This window comes from Mobula hypostoma, chromosome X2, assembly GCF_963921235.1.
Source record: "Mobula hypostoma chromosome X2, sMobHyp1.1, whole genome shotgun sequence".
Taxonomy (NCBI): domain Eukaryota; kingdom Metazoa; phylum Chordata; class Chondrichthyes; order Myliobatiformes; family Myliobatidae; genus Mobula; species Mobula hypostoma.
In genome coordinates this window covers 8,366,543-8,383,495 of record NC_086129.1, presented here as the reverse complement: position 1 = coordinate 8,383,495, position 16,953 = coordinate 8,366,543, and the positions used below count along the sequence as shown (strand labels likewise).

General features: G+C 42.0%; 1 protein-coding gene across 1 annotated transcript in view; it reads right to left on the bottom strand.

Annotated features, from left to right (window-relative positions):
• The window catches only part of LOC134340862 (zinc finger protein 91-like), a 52,590-nt gene extending 37,434 nt beyond the window's left edge, over nucleotides 1–15,156 (bottom strand). The window contains exon 1 of the mRNA XM_063038436.1: nucleotides 15,102–15,156. The gene's annotated coding sequence lies outside the window, so the exon portion shown is untranslated. The remainder of the gene's footprint in view (nucleotides 1–15,101) is intronic.
• Between the last annotated feature and the right edge of the window lie 1,797 nt (nucleotides 15,157–16,953).

The window sequence follows — 16,953 nt, the reverse complement described above, 5'->3', positions numbered from 1 at the left end:
CAGCCGCCTACTATAGAAAGAGCACACAGAGCTTTTATTTCGAAATTTAAAGATCCAAATAAACCACAATCTGTTTTGGTTTGTTTTCATCACTTTAAAATTAAAGATTAAATAATGCGACAGGCAAGAAAACAGAGAGTTTTTAGATTTAAGGAATCTGAGCTCCATTTTTTTGAGGATTATGTGAAGGAAGTAATGGAACAAGGATCAAGATTTGCTCTGGTAATGAAATAGGCATATGATAAGAAACTGTTTTTTTCTTTGCGTTACCAGACAAGAATTAAAGTTTTTCCTCTTAACTCTCCTCCTCGTACATTTTTTGATCCAAAAGCCGCACTGGAGTTCGTTCTGTTACGAGAATACACATAAAATTAAGATCTTTGCTGGCCTGGGTTAGCATCAGTGACATCAGCAGTTGGTCTGCCACCTGCCCTCAGGGGAAGGAGAGATAAGGAACAATGGAGCAGCGTCTGGAGATGCGTAATGAAGGGACGTGGGAGAGAGAGAGCTGTCTGGAGCGGCTCTCCCCTTTGAACCCTGAACTGTTTGAAGTGATGGACAGGCGATACCCCAGCAGGGGGATAAAAAGGGACAGGTTCACTAAGACAGGGACACACGCCACCCGAGGTAACGAGACCCTGGAAGCGGTGCGCCTCTCACGAGTGGGTGAGAAGTACCAGACAATGACCAGGGTGGAAAGGTACGATCAGCGGGAACCCGGTGTGTGTCCGCCCTTGCCTGGGTGCCGGGTTCACTGCAGAGGATTGACCGCATCTGGAGGAGGGGTCACAGTCGGTGACCTCAGGTGACATCACCAAGGACCCGCCCAAAAGCTGCTTGTGAGCCATATCGCCGGTCTGTGAGTGAAGCCGTGTCTGAATGATCAGTTGTTCCTGTTCTATCTCTCCCTCCCCCCACGTTGTCCATCGCCATGGCAACGATTACTGCGAACTGAACTACTAAACTGGACTGAACTTTGAGTCACTTTTAAATTTGGTCACTAACCCCTAGACAACGATAGAGCTTGATTGATGCTGTTATCTTAATTCTGTGCACGTGTGTTTATCATCGCTGAACTGTTGCATTTATTATCCTTTCGATTACTGTGTTGCTTGTTTCTTTAATAAAACTTTCTTAGTTCTAGTACTCCAGACTCCAACTGAGTGATCCATTTCTGCTGGTTTGGCAACCCAGTTACGGGGTACGTAACAGTTCAAACTATACCTGCCGTCGTTACCGACGCTGCTACTGAATGAACTATCTGAAAGGTTGTTTGGTTATCTGTATATTATTGGCATTTCAGAAAGAAGATTTATGAAGGTTACTTGGATATTCCATCGAGAGACTAATACAAGAAGATAAGGAGATTTGTTCATTATTGCATATTATTGTTTTTTCTTTGGAAAGAAGATCTATGGTTCAAGTATGACTGTTTAAATGGTTACGCGGACATTCGACTGAGCAAAGAAGATAAAGGGACTTGTTTCTTTAACCTAATATCTGGCTTGATTTTTTTTTTGTTTCTTTCTTAATTAACTAATTGGTAGTTTTTCCTACTGATGGGGCTCCTTTTTATATATATATTTAGGGGAGGGTTCAATTACTTATTATTAATTGGTATTTTTGAAAATTTAGTGGGTTAAATATGCTATTAACTTATTTTCTGCTTTATTATAACATCTTATAACTGAATTTAAAGTTTTTTTTAGGGATTTAATGTTACATTAAAAATGGCACTGATTTTTCTTTTTAAGAGATAACATTATTTTGGTTCTTTCTTGTTTAATAGATGCTGGAATGTAAATACTTCCCTTTGTTGAAACTTTATTGTTTTTCTTACAAGGTCAGTCAGGTTTTTTTTAACTAGGGGGAGGGAGAGAAAATCCTTTAAAATTTTTTTTTCTGTACAGACAGAGCAGTCCTTGGCTTCGTATACTATCATAGGTTGCTTGCCTTTTTCTGGGCTTTGGGGGAAGGAGGGTGGGGTTAGAGTTAGAAGTTTTTTCCCATTGGGTTGTTCCGGAGCATGCGTGTTTTCTATGTGGTTGTATTCTTCATCACCGCCATTTTTGATCATCCCATATTGGTATGTGCTCTGCGCATGTGTAAAGTAGAATAAAATTATAGTATGGTATTTAAACAGATTAATGTAGTAAGTTGGAATGTACGTGGTTGGAATCATCCTATCAAAAGAAAAAAGACTTTTAAAATTATTAACCGATTCCAACCTGATATAATTTTTGCTCAAGAGACACATAGATGTTTTGGATGGTGGAGGGGTTTGCAGTTTCACTCCACTTCTCAGAGTAAAACTAAAGGCATGTCCATTTTTATTAAATCCAATATATTTACTTAAGAGGATATTAAGTCATATTCTAATGGTAGATTTTTAATTGTTAAAGGAGTGAACTGCAACAGAAAAGTTGTTTTGGTCAATCTGTACGGTCCTAACTAAGATGATCCTTTTTTTAAAAAGGTATTTGCTTTACTGCCTGATTTAAATGAATATATGTTGATAATGGGCAGGGATTTTAACTGTTGTTTAAATCCTTTGATTGACAAGAGCTCAACCAATCAGCGACTTCCAAGTTGCTCCACGTCACTTATTAACTCCTTTTTGACCGCTTTTGGATTGATCGAATTATGGAGGTATTTGCACCCTGATAACAGAGAATATTCTTTCTTTTCATATGTTTATAAAAAATATTCGAGGATCGATTATATTATAATCGATCCCCGCTTCTTGCCTAGTGTTAAAAATTGTGAATATGACACTATTGCTATATCTGATCATGCGCCTCTGAGTTTGTCTTTTGTATTTGATGATATCATTCTTCCATGGCACACGTCTCAGACATTATTGCAAAACTCTGACTTTGTCAGTTTCATTAAAAACCCAGATAAAAGAATATTTTCTTTTTAATGATATAGGGTGTACGTGCAAATTAATTATATGGGATACATTTAAAGCATTTTTACGTGGTCAGATTATTTCTTATTCAGCTAAGCTTAAAAAACAGACTAAAGCAGAATTAGATTCCATTTCAAAACAAATTAAAGCCTTAGATAATATTTATGCAATTTCCCCTAATATTGATTTATTCAAACAAAGGGTGGAACTTCAATCACTATATAACCTGTTATTAACTCATCCTATTGAAGGCTATTTGCTTAAGTTAAAGAGGCAATTTTATATGTTTGGAGATAAAAATAATAAACTGCTTGCATCTCAATTAAAAACGGCTAGAGCCAAAAGGAAAATTTTGAAAATTCGTAGGAAAGATGGTACCCTGGCTTGAGAATATGAAGAAATTAATAAGATTTTTATACTGAACCTTATAAATCTCAATGTCCAGTAGATTCTTCTGAAATGAATGCTTTCTTATGAAAGATTGCTTTTCCTAAAATTTCTGTTGAGGATCAAAAAACTCTTGATGCCCAAATTATTGAAGCTGAAATTCATCAAGCTATTTTTTCAATGCAATCTGGTAAGGCCCCCGGACTTGATGGCTATCCTGTAGAATTTCATTAAAAATTTGGAAAATTGCTTTCTCCGTATATGTTGGAAATGTTTAAGGATTCTTTTGTGAAAGGTGATTTACCCTCTACTTTCTATGAGGCTTCTATTTCTTTAATTCTTAAAAAAGATAAAGATCCTACTGACTGTGCCTCATATAGACCTAGTTCATTATTGAATGTCGATGCTAAGATTCTGTCAAAGATAATGGCCAATCGGTTGGAGAATATTTTGGGTAAAATTATTTTTAAAGAGCAAACAAGCTTTATAAAGGGTCGTTACTCTTTTTCAAATGTTCGACATTTGACAAGGTTCCACACGGTAGGCTTATTCAGAAAGTTAGAAGGCATGGGATCCAGGGAAGTTTGGCAAGGTGGATTCAGAATTGGCTTGCCTACAGAAGGCAAAGGGTGGTGGTGGAGGGAGTACATTCAGATTGGAGGATTGTGACTAGTGGTGTCCCACAAGGATCTGTTCTGGGACCTCTTTTTGTGATTTTTATTAACAACCTGGATGTGGGGGTAGAAGGGTGGGTTGGTAAGTTTGCAGATGACACAAAGGTTGGTGGTGTTGTGGATAGTGTAGAGGATTGTCAAAGATTGCAGAGAGACATTGATAAGATGCAGAGTGGGCTGAGAAGTGGCAGATGGAGTTCAACCCAGAGTAGTGTGAGGTGGTACACTTTGGAAGGACAAACTCCAAGGCAGAGTACAAAGTAAATGGCAGGATACTTGGTAGTGCAGAGGAGCAGAGGGATCTCAGGGTACATGTCCACAGATCCTTGAAAGTTGCCTCACAACTTTAAGGGTAGTTAAGAAAGCTTATGGGGTGTTAGCTTTTATAAGTCGAGGGATAGAGTTTAAGAGTCGCAATGTAATGATGCAGCTCTATAAAACTCTGGTTAGGCCACACTTGGAGTACTGTGTCCAGTTCTGGTCACCTCACTATAGGAAGGATGTGGAAGCGTTGGAAAGATTACAGAGGAGATTTACCAGGATGCTGCTTGGTTTAGAGAGTATGCATTATGATCAGAGGTTAAGGGAGCTAGGGCTTTACTCTTTGGAGAGAAGGAGGATGAGAGGAGACATGATAGAGGTGTACAAGATAATAAGAGGAATAGATAGAGTGGACAGCCAGTGCCTCTTCCCCAGGGCACCACTGCTCAATACAGGAGGACATGGCTTTAAGGTAAGGGGTAGGAAGTTCAAGGGGGATATTAGAGGAAGGTTTTTTACTCAGAGAGTGGTTGGTGCATGGAATGCACTGCCTGAGTCAGTGGTGAAGGCAGATACACTCGTGAAGTTTAAGAGACTACTAGACAGGTATATGGAGGAATTTAAGGTGGGGGGTTATATGGGAGGCAGGGTTTGAGGGTCTGCACAACATTGTGGGCCAAAGGGCCTGTACTGTGCTGTACTTTTCTATGTTCTATTAATGTTCTATGATCTTTGCATCATCAATAGGGACAGGAGAAGTACCAGAGGATTGGAGGGTTGAAAATGTTTTCCTTTGTTCAAGAAAGGGAGTAGAAATAACCCAGGAAATTATAGAGCAGTGAGTCTGACTTCAGTGGTGGGCAAGTTGTTGAGAAGACCCTGAGAGGCAAGATTTATGAGCGTTTGGAGAGACATAATCTGATTAGGGATAGTCAGCATGGCTTTGTTAAGGGCAGGTCATGCCTTATAACCTGATTGAATTCTTTGAAGATGTAACAAAACACACTGATGAAGGTAGAGCAGTGGATGTAGTGTATATGGATTTCAGTAAGGCATTTGATAAGGTTCCCCATGCAAGGCTCCTTCAGAAAGTAATGAGGCATGGGATCCAAGGAGACCTTGCTTTGTGGACCCAGAACTGGCTTGCCCACAGAAGACAGAGTGGTTGTAGACAGGTCATATTCTGCATGGAGGCCGGTGACCAGTGGTGTGCCTCAGGGATCTGTTCTGGGACCCCTACTCTTTGTGATTTTTATAAATGACCTGGATGAGGAAGTGGAGGGATGGGTTAGTAAGTTTGCTGATGACATAAAGATTGGGGTGTTGTGGATAGTGTGGAGAGCTGTCAACAGTGGGAGATTGATAGGATGCAAAACTGGGCTGAGAAGTAGCAGATGGAGTTCAACCCAGATAAGTGTGAAGTGGTTCATTCCATCGGACACTCAAAGCTGCTGCGCAGGTTGACGGTTTTCTTAAGAATCAGAATCAGAATCAGGTTTATTATTACCGGCATGTGTCATGAAATTTGTGAACTTAGCAGCAGCAGTTCAATACAATACATACAGTAATATAGAAGAAAAAAAAGAATAAATAAAGAAATCAATTACAGTATATGTATATTGAATAGATTTAAAACATGCAAAAAATAGAAATAATATATATTTAAAAAGTGAGGTAGTGTCCAAGGGTTCAATGTCCATTTAGGAATCAGATGGCAGAGGAGAAGAGCTGTTCCTGAATCGCTGAGTGTGTGCCTTCAGGCTTCTGTACGTCCTACCTGATGGTAACAGTGAGAAAAGGGCATGCCCTGGGTGCTGGAGATCCTTAATAATGGACGCTGCCTTTCTGAGACACCGCTCCCTGAAGATGTCCTGGGTACTTTGTAGGCTCGTACCCAAAATGGAGCTGACTAGATTTTACAACCCTCTGCGGCTTCTTTCGGTCCAGTGCAGTAGCCTCTCCTCCATACCAGACAGTGATACAGCCTGTCTGAATGTCCTCTACGGTACATCTATAGAGTTTTTGAGTGTATTTGTTGACATACCAAATCTCTTCAAACTCCTAATAAAGTATAGCCGCTGTCTTGCCTTCTTTATAACTGCATCAATATTTTGGGACCAGGTTAAATCCTCTGAGATCTTGACACCCAGGAACTTGAAACTGCTCACTCTATCCGCTTCTGATCCCTCTATGAGGATTGGTATGTGTTCCTTCGTCTTCCCCTTCCTGAAGTCCACAATCAGCTCTTTCATCTTACTGACACTGAGTGCCAGGTTGTTGCTGTGGCACCACTCCACTAGTTGGCATATCTCACTCCTGTACATCCTCTCCTCACCACCTGAGATTCTACCAACAATGGTTGTATCATCAGCAAATTTGTAGATGGTACTTGAGCTATGCCTAGCCAGACAGTCATGGGTATAGAGAGAGTAGAGCAGTGGGCTAAGCACACACCCATGAGGTGCGCTAGTGTTGATCATCAGCAAGGAGGAGATCTTATCAGCAATCTGCACAAATTGTGGTCTTCCAGTTAGGAAGTTGAGGATCCAATTGCAGAAGGAGGTACAGAGGCCCAGGTTCTGCAACTTCTCAATCAGGATTGTGGGAATGATGGTATTAAATGCTGAGCTATAGTCGATGAACAGCATCCTGACAAAGGTGTTTGTGTTGTGTCCAGGTGGTCTTCAGCAACTGTGGGATTGAGTTCAACAGCCGTGAGGTAATGTTACAGTTATGTAAGTCTTTAATTAGACCCCAAATGGAGTACTGTGTTCAGTTCTGGTCACCTCATTACAGGAAGGATGTGGATATGATAGAGAGAGTGCAGAGGAGATTTACAAGGATGTTGCCTGGATTGGTGAGCATGTCTTATGAGAATAGATTGAGTGAACTTGGCCTTTTCTCCTTGGAGTGACGGAGGATGAGAGGTGACCTGATAGAGATGTAGAAGATGATGAGAGGCATTGATCATGTGGATAGTCAGAGGCTTTTTCCCAGGGCTGAAATGGCTAGCACGAGAGGACATAATTTTAAGGTGCTTGGAAATAAGTACAGAGGAGATGTCAGGGGTAGGTTTTTTACGCAGAGAGTGGTGAGTGCGTGGGATGGGCTGCCGGCGGCGGTGATGGAGGCGAAAACGAAAGGGTCTTTTAAGAGACTATTAGATAGGTACACGAAGCTTAGAAAAATAGAGAACTAAGCAGTCGGGAAATTCTGGGCAGTTTCTTGAGTAGGTTACATGGTTGGCACAACGTTGTGGGCCAAAAGGCCTGTAATGCACTGTGGATTTCTATGTTCTGTGTTCTCTTTCAATATTTTTATTAGTTTCTACATAGAATAATACAGCGTACGAGAAAGTATATATAAAGGTCGATCTACCAATTACATTATATCTATTCATAATAACAATCTCATTCATGTAGGTTAGTCAAAGTTAATTAGACCCCAATTTATTATTAATTTATTACAAAAAAAGAGTCTAACCCCTCCCAAGACCAAAGCTGTTTATTAAGGAGAAAAAAAGGTAAAATGCCTTCTTGTCTAATAAAAATTAATAATAGCCAACATCTAAATTTAAACAACGAATTGAGGGTTTTGAAAGTTTTGAAAATAGTTCAGAAAGGGTCCCCACAATGTTTGAAAGTCTTGATGAGATTCAGAAATTGAACAATAAATCTTCTCTAGAGTTACAAAATACACGTGGACTAAGATGTTAACTGTCCTGTGCTATCACCAGTGGGATCATCAGTTGATCTGCACCTGTCTTCAGGAGTTTCGGCCCGCTTATGATCAAGACTCCCTCGAGGTGGTGGGCCAGCAGTGCTAAAGCACCACCTCCCACTGGTGAGCTTAAAAACTTAGCATCTGCCTCTATCAGAGTTGTTGGTCACTTCCATCCAACAGATAGTCTGCTCTTCAGGTGTCTATACAACTACTGAAGGGTTTGCAAGATATGTATACACTGTCTGACTATCTGCCCCTCTGGACATACTTGGTCCACACCCATGCTTATCCTTTCTCTGCTGCCTCAGCTACAGCCCTGCTGGCTGACTTGATCTCTCTTCTAGTGAAGCCAAGGTCACGCAGCCACTTCTGGAGAGTGAACGTAATAAACCCACGGCAGCCTACTTCGAATGGATAGCATGAGACTTTCCACCCTCTGTCTCTGCACTCTGATCTTAACTCTGCATACTTGGTTAACTTGCGCTCATGGGCTTCATCGACGTTGTCTCCCCAGGGGACTGTGATTTCACCAATAACCACTTCTCTACTGGTGTCAGACCATATGATTATATCTGGACGCAATGTTGTGAAAGCTATTTGCTCCGGGAAACTGCCTTTCCCGTCCAGGTCAGCCTTGACACACCAATCATTGGCTGAGGAAAGTATGCTTGATCGTGAGCCTGTTCTGTATACCCTTGACTTGGAGCCTTCTTTCACAAATGATATACGATGTTCTGTGCAGCATGGGGCATGAGATAAGTTGTGCTGCAGTACTCTCTGCTCAACCGCTTCTGTTACAACTTTGAGAACGTTGTTATGTCTCCAAGTGTGCATGCCGCTGGAAAGATTGACTCTGTATGCACTCAAAATATGTTGAAGTGTTCCCTTCTCGCCACAAGCAGCACACCTGTCTGTCTTATCTTCATACCAGGTGCTGAGGTTGGCAGGTGTTGGGAGCAGATCGTACGCTGCTCTGCATAGAAAAGAAATGCGGAGCGGTTCCATCTGCCACAGAACATTCCAACATAGATGTCGTTGTTCAACACTTTCCCACCAGGTCCAAGCCCCTCGTTTGGCCAGGCCAGCTGTTTTAGCTAACCTCTTCTCCTCTTCTACCTCTCTTATTTCTTGTGTTACAAGCTCATGGTGCTCCTTACCTGTAGAAGATGACCACCACTTGTGGGTTGTTCATCCAAGTCCCTGACGGCCTAGCTGGATAGCCCCAACTGTCTCCTTGTGCTTCAATCTAGACTCTGCCTCATCAACTGCTACACGGGCTGACCACTTCCTGCCTGATCTCACATTCGGCTGGGTGTTCTTGTTGATAGGGTCTTTTGAGCCTCGAAGCATCAAGGATGATCTTACCTTGGCTACCTTGACCTCCTCAACAAGGGATTGCACTGGGATGGTAAGCTTTGTCTGGCTACTGTGGATTGCAACATTGGTGAGGCTGCTCGGTACTCCAAGCCACTTCTTCACATACTTGTTGATCTTCCGTTCCATTGCCTCAACGTGGGACATTGCCACTTCATAGACAGTTAGTGGCCACATCAGTCCGTACTGCAAGCACCACAACTTCAACTTGCCAGGCAAGCCACACTTGTCAACAAACATCAAACCTCTGCTGATCTGTTCTCCTATCTCTTGAACCCTCTTGGTGTCTCTCAGCTCCTCTGTGTACCATCGCCCAAGGCTCTTAACTGGTTGGTCCTGAATGGATGGAATCCCCTCTCCACAAAGGGTGAAATGAAAGTCAACCAGCTTTCCTTCCTAAGAGCAAGGCTCCTTCACTTCTTGGTCTTGAACTTCATTCTTCCCTAATCCATTAGCTCCTCGAGTCCAGATAGTACATTTTCCACTGCCTCCGTGCTGGGACCCAAAAGGGTAAGATCGTCCATGAATGCTCGTATTGGTGGTAACTCCCCTCCGCCATCAAGTGCGACACCTGGTCCCACTGATTCTGCAGCCCTCACAATGACCTCCATGGCTAACACAAAAAGGATGGGTGAAATTGCACATCCCATTGGGATTCCAACATCCAAGCTCTGCCACCTAGTTGTAAACTGCTGAGTGGAAAACCTCATCCGGAAATCGTAGTAGTACAGCATAACAAAGTTCCTCACCTGAGCAGGAATCCATAGGAATTCCATCGCAAACTCAATCAGGACATGGGGAACAGAACCATACAGATTTGCCAGATCAAGCCAAACTACAGCCAGATTTCTTCTCAACCTTTTTGACTCCTGGATGCTATGCCATATCATACTAGAATGTTCAAGGCATCCTGGGAAGCCTGGTATTCCTGCCTTCTGCACAGATGTATTTACTAATCCATTCTCAATCACAAATGAAGATCTTCTTTCTGCCAGAATGTCAAACATAATCTTCCCCTCTACATTCAGGATTGAAATTGGTCGGAACTGATTCAATGTAGAAGAATTCTCTTCCTTCGGGGTGTATACACCTTCAGCCTCACTCCATGACAAAGGAACAACACCTTGTCTCCACACCACCTTTAACAATCTCCACAAGTATTTCCTCAGCTCTTCACACTTCTTGAACACCTTATACGGCACTCCATTAGGTCCTGGCACTGAGCCTGACCTTGCCTTTCTGATGAACCGATCGACTTCTGCCAGTTTGGGTTCTGACAGATCAAACTTCACTCCTGGCTTGGTAGGCTTCACAAGCCCTGAAATGTCAAGCAAAGGAGCCTCCCGCTGTTCGTTAGAGTAAGTGCTTGCCAGGTGATCCTCAAGTTCTTGTTGAGAGATGTTAAGCTGCCCACTCTTACTTTGTTCAAGCAGTTTCTTTGTGAACTCGTGAGGGTTCTCAAAGAATGACTTTCTTGCCTTCTCTCTCTTCTTTCTCTTTTTACATTGTGACTCTGCACGACGGAGTGATGCTAACTTTATTCGAAAATGCTCTCGGAGATCAGCAAGCCCTGGCTCGTCACCCTCACTTGCTACCTTCCACCTCTGTCTCAATGATCTAATCTCTCTCCTCAACCTACTAATCTCCTTCTGGCACCTGCTTGGTTGTTGTGTAGGCTTTGCTTTCTTCAACTCAACCAAACCAAACCTGTACTTTCCAACATCGTAAATCATATCGCCCATCACTTCCAACTTTCTCTTTGATGTTCTCCTGAGTGTGTTCTCCAACATCATACTGATATCCTCATCAAATACACGCCAAGCCTTCTCATCTGCCATTGCTGGCCACTTGACCTTCCTCTTCTTCTCTACCTCCACACCACCACCATCATGCGAAGGATCTACCTGAGTACTGTGGTCTGAAACCTGACCTGGGTTATCTCTCGTCTGAGCTGGAGTATGATGACTCTCTCCAGAGCAAATCGCTGTGGCTTGTGAGTCAGTGGTTGAAAAGACCACATCATCTGTGCTTGGTGAAGTAATCTCATCATCATCCACTGGGATGGAATAGCACCTCAACTTTGCTTGATGGACTCGTAAACCTTTAATGCTGGAAAACGCTCTCCCACACCAACACACTGGACACTCAGAGCCAATTATCCAAGCTCTTGGTCGTAGTCATTCCCTGTAATTAACTGTATCCGTCCGATTGGGTCCATCATTCTCCCTCCCTCTCGGAGGACCCTGAGGGTATGTTTCTCCATGTAAACTAGAAGCTTCAAGAGCAAAATCTAAGCATGAGTAGGAGAAGAAACATCTTTCCATTTAAACAAAAGTGCCCTCCTAGCTATAAGAGAGCTAAAAGCCAAAATATGTAATTCTGATGTCTTCAACTTGATATCTTGTCCTGCAACAATACCAAATAGGGCTGTCAGAGGATTAGGCTTAAAATTGATTTTGAAAAGTAAAGAAAAAGTTTGAAAAACTTCCTTCCAATATTTTTCAAGACATGGACAAGTTCAAAACATATGAATTAATGAAGCTTCTCCATTATTGCATCTGTCATAGTAGGAAGATATATCCGAATAAAAACGAGATAGCTTATCTTTAGTCATATGAACTCTATGTACCATCTTAAATTGTATGAAGGAATGGCGAGCACATAGCAATGACATATTAACCAGTTTAAAAATTTCATTCCAACTTTCCTCAGATATTGATGTCTCTAAGTTTGGTTCCCAGAGATTCTTAATTTTGTCTAAAGGAACATTCCTTGTCTCCAGTAACATACCATAAATATTAGGTATTGAACCATTATAAAAAGGTGTCAAATTAAAAATTATGCCTAGTAACTTCTTATCTGAGCTTATTGGAAATGTGCATAATTGAGATCTTAGAAAGTCTCTAATTTGTAGGTATCTAGAAAAAGTGAGTTTTGGGTAGACTATATTTAGCTGACAATTGCTGAAATAAAAAAAGATTTTCTCCAACAAACAGATCCCAAAAACATTTAATACCCAACCTGTCCCATTCTTTAAAAACTGAATCAGTCATGGAGGGTTTAAAAAAAATAGAATAAATGGGACTGGAAAGGGAAAATCTCAATAAACCAAAATGTTTTCTAAATTGTATCCAGATCCTCAGAGTATGTTTAACTATTAAATTATCAGTTAGTTTACTTACAAATAAGGGAAATGAGGATCCAAGAAGAGAAATAATAGAACATTTATTAACAGAATTGGCTTCTAAAGAAACCCATACCAGACAGTCTACATGATTAATATAATATATCCAAAATGTAAGATATTGTATATTAACTGCACAGTAATAAAACCTAAAATTAGGTAAGGCTAGACCTCCAGACTTTTTAGGGTTTTGAAGATGAACTTTATTTGAATGAGGACATTTATTTTTCCATATATAGGAGGATAAAATAGATTCAAGAGAGTCAAAAAAGGATTTTGGAATAAAAACAGGTAAAGCCTGAAAAAGATATATAAATTTAGGTAGAATATTCATTTTAATAGAATTAATTCATCCAATCAACGATATTGAAAGAGGTGACCAACTTAATAATATCTTTTTTACATGGTTCAATAAAGTAAGAAAGTTTTCTTTAAACAGGTATTTGTAATTCTTAGCGACTGTTACACGCAAATAAGTAAGTTGATTCCTTACAATTTTAAAAGGGAGATTAGTATTAATTGGTACCAAATTATTTAAAGGAAATAATTCACTCTTACGTAGGTTCAATTTATATCCTGAAAACTGGCTAAAACGGGAGAGTAAAGGAAGTACACAAGGTAACAAAATCTCAACATTAGAGATGAAAAGCAATATATCATCAGTGTAAGGCGAGATTTTGTGGGTGATACCTCTCCTTAAAATACCACAGATATCATTAGATTCTTGAAAAGCAATAGCAAGGGGTTCTAAAGCTAAGTCAAAAAGCAAAGGACTCAACGGACAGCCTTGTCTAGTTCCACGGTGAAGTTTAAATGGTTTGGAATTTTGAAAACTAGTGAGAACTCGAGCAGAAGGAGATAAATGAAGTAATTTAATCCCACAGGCTGACTCTGGGAAGGAGACCAGACCTGTGCACAGTGTTCCATGTACGCTCTCACCAGGACCCCATATACCTTCAGAGGAGATCTTCATTCTTATATTCAAACCTTCCTTCCCATTCAATGCTCTTCATTTAATATTGAACTCAAACAGTGAACAGATAGAACACACCTTCAGACATGAATTTAAAGGGCAGGTGTTGTAACAGGGGCAACGGAGCAGGCAGGGTGTCACAAAGGGATTTATGTGGGAGTGTTGTATGTCTGAGCCCAGCTGTGTGTGTTTGTGTATCAGAATCAGGTTTAATATCACCGGCACATGTGGTGAAGTTTGTTGTTTTGTGACATTAGTACAATGCAATACTGTCACAACCACGGATTCGGCAGTGCAGCAGATACGGCAATTGCGCTTGTGAATATGCACATGTCAGCTAATTATTTCATTGTGATGGTATTAACTCCATTCTTTTTGTTGTAGCGCTTGTCAAGACTTGAGATTAGCACAGCAACGTTTCACTGCCTGTTTGCATTCGGCCTTCCCTGAGAAATTGGACTGTTGAGTATTAGCTATTAAAGACTAGTGGTATTCATTTTATTTTTGGTTATTCCTTTCAGCCGCACTGTTGGCTTCATTTCCCATTTGAGAGTTTTAGTTAACGACCCTGTTTGGCCTTGTGTTTATTGTTTACTGGGCTGGTGAAGAAATGTGGAGGAAGATGCAAGGGCCTGTGCCACAGCAGCAGCGTGACAGAAGGCTCACTGATCTTCGGGTTGTTCCCAGGACGCACAAGAAAGCGGACATCAAGTGCTGCTGAAAGACCATAATTTGGTGAAAGACGCCCGAAACTTGTTGGTCTGCCATCCATCGAGATGTCCATAGAGCAGGGGTTCCCAACCTGCGGTCTGCGGTTAATGGTATTAGTTCATGACATGAAAAGTTTGGGAACCCCTGTTGGACAGGAATGCCACCAATAGCTGATCGTCAGATTCCCCTGTCCAGGGCGAAGGTTGATCAGTCCTGTGGCTTCTCCTTTCACCACACGACTTCAATCATCTCCCAGAAGGAGGTCCTTCCGATCCCAGGAATGAGGCCTTTGGAGATTCAGTTGACATTTCTATCGCACATTTTACAGGATGGGGTTGCTAGACCCATTCCCAACCCCCCCCTCCTTTCGAAGCCGGGCTTGGGCAGTCCATGATCATCCTCCTGAGGAATCTTACCCTGGAGTCTGCTTGTAAGCTGTTATTGTGACGTCTGTTCAGTGCCATGGAACAGGCAGACTGTTCCTGAATGGGAATTTGTGCTTGCCTCTTTGACCGTGTGTCACACTTAGATGGTATGTCTGTGTGTGTGTGTTATTGTGTTATTTGCTTTTATCCCCTACAATACCATATTAATGTCCCAGCTCCTGTGATAGGATTCAAACTCATTACTTGGCGTGTTAATGCAGTGTGCCTGGGACCAGAACACAGTGGTTCATCTGCCAGTCCCGTGTATTGGTTGTATTGTGACCCTGTGCTGGTGTGTTCAGGGGTCTGACATCTCCAGCTGACCACGTGACAGTGATGCCCCCCACCCCCCGTCGGTGGGGTTGAGTGGAATAAACTTCAGTTCCCCTTCAGTGCAGTATTACAGCCAATGTTTGCCTCAAATTATAACTTAATTTTGTTTCATAAACAAGGAGAAATGAATCTTTGTAAGTTTTACCTTGAAAAATGGCATCAAGTGGCATCACAGCGTTCAACAAATAGAGATGATAAAATTTTTCAACTGGTAGGGCCTCATCTGTCACTGACAATTCCTGGACATCGTCATTAATCCTGTAAGTATTAAACTGCTGGTTATAAACTGAAATTTTGAACTATTTTACAAATCTATTATGGATATGATGTCAGGGTGACGAGTTGGAGGAATTTAAGATTAGTGTTAGATTTGATTGGGTGCAGGTGAGAAAATATCTCTATTTGTGCAGAAACCTTAAGTCAAAGATAAAATTCTGGGCGAATTTTAATAAATCCCACTGGTAATTTAGTGAAGAGGATGTGGAACTCAGTGCCACAGGAGTGGGTGAAGCAGAACAGCAGGGATTGAATGGAATGGGGCAGCTGGACAAACACATGAGTCTGGGGAGTTCGGGGCACTGTTGCTGGGTGTGGTGAGTAGGTGGGAACAGGCTTGTGAAGCAGGGAATACGATTGGAGAAGATGGACTGAATGGCCCTTTTTATGATGGAAAATGGGATATAATTCCATGTAAAACTCATCCGAAAAAGTAAAGAGACAGTGAAAGTTCCCCTAATCTGATGGAAACCAGATATAGAGGATAAATCTGATGTGTGGGTCACATTCTTTGTTCTCACTGATTGACAGATTCTCACACCCACCGCACCAGACACACTCACAGTCTGTCACTGGAACTGGCTGTTAATGGGAGTTTTAGAGGATATTTAATGTGATAATTAAGGACACACTCAGCAGCTCTGTGTTATGATCAGAGTAAAGCATTTCAGAGAAGATTGTATTCTGTCCTGGGATGTACAAAAGTTGTGGAAGTCCAGTTTTGGAACAACAACAACCCTGAATAGTTGTATCAATCATCCGGTGAGAAACAGCTTACCGCCATTTGTAAATGCTGTGTGTAGGAGCAACGCATCTGTTTTCTGTCTGCATTGTATTCTGTGTTGCGTGTTTATTATGGTAACTAGTCACGTGAGTGGAGGTGTGGTAAAAGTGAAGGAAAAAGTTACATATTTGTACTTTGTTCTGGGTAGTTTTGAGTTTATATACCTTGATAAGGGGACATCCCTCAACATCCTACATACCAGGGACACAAAGTAATCTGCAGATGCTGGGGTCAAAGCAACACTCACAACATGCTGGAGAAACTCAGCAGGTCGGGCAGCATCCATGGAAAAGATCGGTCGACGTTTCGGGCCGGAATCCTTCGTCAGGACTGTAGAGGGAAGGGGCAGAGGCCCTATAAAGAAGGTAGGTGGAGGGTGGGAAGGAGAAGGCTGGTAGGTTCCAGGTGAAAAACCAGTAAGGGGAAAGATAAAGGGGTGGGGGAGGGGAGGCAGGGAGGTGATAGGCAGGAAAGGTGAAGAAGGAATAGGGGAAAACACAATGGGTAGTAGAAGGAGGCAGAACCAAGAGGGAGGTGATAGGCAGCTGGGGGAGGGGGCAGAGTGAGATAGGGATAGGGGAAGGGGGGGGGAATTACCGGAAGTTTGAGAATTCTATGTTCATACCAAGGGGCTGGAGACTACCTAGACGATATATGGCAGTAGAGGAGGCCATGTATGGACATATCTGAATGGGAGTGGGAAGCAGAGTTGAAGTGGGTGGCTACTGGGAGATCCTGTCTGTTGTGGCGGACGGAGCGGAGGTGCTCGACGAAGCGGTCCCCCAATCTGCGTCGGGTTTCACCGATGTAGAGGAGGCCGCACCGGGAGCACCGGATGCAATAGATGACCCCAACAGACTCACAAGTGAAGTGTTGCGTCACTTGGAAGGACTGTTTGGGGCCCTGAATGGTGGCAAGAGAGGAGGTGTAGGGACAG